Source organism: Equus asinus, chromosome 23 (assembly GCF_041296235.1).
Source record: "Equus asinus isolate D_3611 breed Donkey chromosome 23, EquAss-T2T_v2, whole genome shotgun sequence".
In the NCBI taxonomy this organism is placed as follows: domain Eukaryota; kingdom Metazoa; phylum Chordata; class Mammalia; order Perissodactyla; family Equidae; genus Equus; species Equus asinus.
Window position 1 is genome coordinate 65,140,494 of NC_091812.1, and position 4,376 is coordinate 65,144,869.

Below are 4,376 nucleotides of genomic sequence, written 5' to 3' on the forward strand. Positions count from 1 at the left end.
AAGGTTTCCTGAAACATACTTTGGAAAACCATCACCTGAATTTTCCCAGTTCCCTGATCCATGTTCTTAAACCTGGCCCGCAGAGACAGCCATGATCACTGCTGTCTGTGGAGCTAAAGACAATCAAGGCAGACCAGCTTCTCTGAATAGCCAAGGGGCAAGCGTTTTGAAAGATGTTCCTCATGATGCAAGAACAAAAATATGAGCAACGTGTGTTAAATTCTATAAATGGGCGGACTGAAATATTGACGGCTAAACAGCTTCAGTCTCAAAGGGTTTTCAGGAAATGCCCCTGTGCACACAGGCCGTCCTGTGTGCTCTGCGTGTGGGAGTCTCCTTTTCCACCCAGCTCTTCTCAGGCGTAGCTGAGGTCTCAACAAACAGCCCCAACAAAGCAGCCTCAGGCTGGAGGTGGCTCCCGCTTCAGCAGAGGGGCAGCCCAGGGTCCCTCTGAGGCCCGCCCCACATGCCAGCCAGGCCCCGCGCCCCCCAGCCTGGGCGTGTGGTCCAGGCACCATGTGTTTCCCAGGTTCAAGTCCTCTTAAAACCATGCGCCGTCCAGACGCAGGGAGCAGGTTAAGGACACTACACTGTGTTTTTAATTTTAGAAAAAAAGAACATTTAGAGAGACCTTTAATTTTCATTGGTTATGAGGATCTGAGGAGTGGCAGGAAAAACATGTGACGAAAATATCATTGGAACATCCTTTTCTGAACCCTGGGAGCCTTTCACTTCTGGAAGGCCCGCATGGGAACTTGGTTCATTCACCCGAAAGGCTGCCTCTGTGTCTCTTCAGCCCCTGGGACTCACGGGCGGCTGGTAATAGAGGAGGGAATCCAAACGTCCAGGTCCCATATGGGCAGCCGATGATAAGAACATGAAACGTTTTCGAACCCCTTTCTAGAACCCGGATTGCTCCCGCAGTGGTGTTTGCCTGCTGTGTGTATTTCCGCGAAGCCACCTTGCAGGTCCTGATGAGGTCAGAGTGCTGAAACTGTTCCGAGGCTCTTTCATCCTTCCAAAGCAGGGAAGGCGGCCAGCTCAGGGGCCTGGACCACCAGACCCCTGAAGACCCTCCCCTTCTGGGAGGGCTGTGACAAAACACGCAACTTCTGTGAGTCATTTAGCAATGCATGTGCAAGGAAGAAAGGGACAATACTAAACATATATATTTCTTTGGGGTTTCTCATCATTTGGTGTCCAAATTTATATCTTATTACGATAAAAATAATCAGAGTAAGGTCAGAGAGACACGCGTGGGTCAAATTTTTGCAGATCCTAAGACAGAAGTGAATCTCTACAAAGTATTAAAAAAATCAGTGGATATTTGGTTTTAGAGACTTGATTATTTATCTAGAATTTATGCGTCACTTATCACATGCCAGGCTCTACTGGGTGGAAAGGAAAAGAATTAAACAAAGACTGGCTCCAGAGCTTCCAGTCTAAGAAGGGAGAAGGATGTAAGTATGAAATCACAGCGCGTTAAGGAGGGGTATGTGGAAAATGCCGTGAGAGGACAGATGGAGTAAGAAACTCAGCATTGAGTGATGGGTAAGCCTCCTAAAAATGTGAACATTCAGATGCGGCATGAAGAGTCCCTAGCATTCCATCAGGCTGAGGGATGGTAGGCCTGCCTCTTTTGGGCCCCCCAGAAGTGAGCTCTGGGACAAGGACGTGCAAGGAGGTTAGAGGGGTGTGCAGGGAGCACAGGTTGGGGGATGGGAAATGTCGAAGGAGAGGGAAGGCAGCTGGAGGATTCCTGCTGTAAAGCCAGCTACCCCAGGGGGCAACTGGAGTGAATTCTGCAGGGAGACTGGAAATGCTGAAGACACACCTCGGAACCGGGGAGCTGGGTGCTCCTCTCGTCCTGGGCCGCGGGCTCCCGGAGAGCACGGTGGAGGCTGGGCTACCATGGGAGGACGGAAGGGCCTTCACCTGGGCTTTGGAGAATCCCTGCTCTTCCGTGTTTATGTTAAACCCAAATGGTTATGATGTCCAGTAAGCAGTTCAGATTATGAAATACTCATAAAGATCCAGCATTTCGCTGGAGATTAAATTTAGAAATACCCCATGGCAGCTGGGGTCTCAAAGTTGCAGAGCCCTAAAATGAGACAAGAAGAAGTAAGCCAAGGGCATTCCTCTTGCCATCTCTATCGTCAAGCATAATTCTCCATAACAGCCCTGTGCCTGAAGGTAGACACAGGCCTGGTAACTAGAGAAAAATAGTGACCCTGGGGATTATGCCATCAGCATGACTCTCTATGATGGAAATGTCCATCGTGTTGCCTGGGAGTGAAGCGATCCTCACTTCAGGAGACTGGGAGGTGGTGCCTTTCAGTTTGTTTTCTGAGAGATCCATGTTATGTTGCTAGTCAACAGCTCTGCTTTGACAACTTTCCTTTCCTATAAATGCAGATCCCAGTGAGAGTGTCCAGTGTTTCCTGACTCAAGTCCAGAAGGAGCAGGTGTGCTCACCGGGTGAGTCATGCCATCAGCAGCCAGGGCTGGGCCGCAGCTGCAGAGGCGCTGAATGGAATAACAGCAAGCTGGGAGAAGGACCAGGCCTCTGGGCTCACAGCTACTTGGAATTTGGGGATTCTGATAAGTTTGGCTCCTGTTTTTCATTACTGCTAAAAGCAATGGCACCATGTGGGGTTCCAAGGAAAGTTTCTGCTTTAATAGATGAGTCTATTTTTTATCCATTCATCCATCAATGGGTATTCATGTTGTTTCCACGTCTTGGCCACGGGTAAAAAAAGAGCGAGGGAGAAATAGGGAATGTTATTCAGCCTTAAAAAAGAAAGAAATCCTGAGCCAGGCCTGATGGTCTAGTGGTTACAGTTCAGCTTTCTCGCTGCTGCAGCAGCCAGAGTTTCTTTCCTGGGTGTGGAACCACACCACTTGTCTGTCAGTTGCCGTGCTGTGGTGGTGGCTCACGTGGAAAAACTAGAAGGACTTACAACTATGTGCTGGGGCTTTGGGGAGAAGAAAAATAAAAAGAAGGATTGGCAACAGATGTTCGTGCAGAGTGAATCCTTCCTTGCAAAAAAAAAAAAAAAAAAAGAAACAACATAGATGAACCTGGGGACATTATGCCAAGTGAAATAAGCCAGTCACAGAAGGCAAATATTGCATGATTCCACTTCTACGAGGAATCTAAAATAGTCAAACTCATAGAAACAGAGAGTGGAATAGTGGTTGCCAGGGGCTGGGGGACAGGGAATGGGGAGTGGCTGATCAATGGGTCTAAAGTGTCAGCTACGCAGGGGGATGAGATCCGCTGCACAACACTGTGCATGTGCTTAACGACACTGTATTGTGCGCTTAAAAATCTGGTAAGCTGGTAGATCTTCTGTTAATTGATTTTACCATAAGATAAAAAATAGATGAATATTTGATCAAACTCAAGGCCTTTCTTACTTCCTTTTTTATTCACATGGTATTAACACCTGAGCTCTGATAAGCAGCTGCTGCCAGTTTCCCAAGTCAGAAAACCTCCTTGACCAAAAGCACCTCCAAGGAAGCTCCTACATAAAGGAGGAACGTATCAATGTGACTGTATGGAGGATACCGCTTCACTGTAAATAAATGCATTCACAACTAAGTCAGTCATCAAAATGATGAGAACACCTATAACTGTACATATTTCATTCAAAGGTCCCTGTCTTAAAACAGTGATGTGAGAGAGTCTTAAAATACCTTTAGGGAGAAGAGTAGCTTCTGGGGCTGAGGTCCACATGTTCAACAGCCTTATCGACCGCCAAGTAATGTGCAGACACAAAGTTTAGACAATTATGGCAGAGGCACTACACTGGCAGGCCTGGAAATGGGAAGAGGAACTTGGAGTCCTTCCTCAAATTATTTATTTATTTTTATGTGTTTATTTTTTTTTTGAGGAAGATCAGCCCTGAGCTAACATCTGCCGACAATCCCCCTCTTTTTGCTGAGGCAGACTGGCCCTGAGCCAACATCTGTGCCCATCTGCCTCTGCTTTATATGTGGGATGCCTACCACAGCATGGCTTTTGTCCACACCCGGGATCCGAACTGGTAAACCCTGGGCCACCGAAGCGGAATGTGCGCACTTTACCGCTGTGCCACCGTGCTGGCCCGACTCAAATTATTTTTTTCATCTACAAGAACTTATTCATATAAGAGGAAAACAGGCTGAGCATTCTGATTTAGGACACTGTTTTAAAGTTATATTCTGCACTTGACATGGCCTTTTGATATCAGTGCACTCTGATTATAATGCTAAATAAAAACAAGGGAAATTTTTCCTAACTACCACTAGGATAATGGCAAAGCCAAATTAGAGGCAACACCACAGCAAAGAGCTATGCTGGATGAAACGCTGAGTCATGCTTGTGGGAAGTA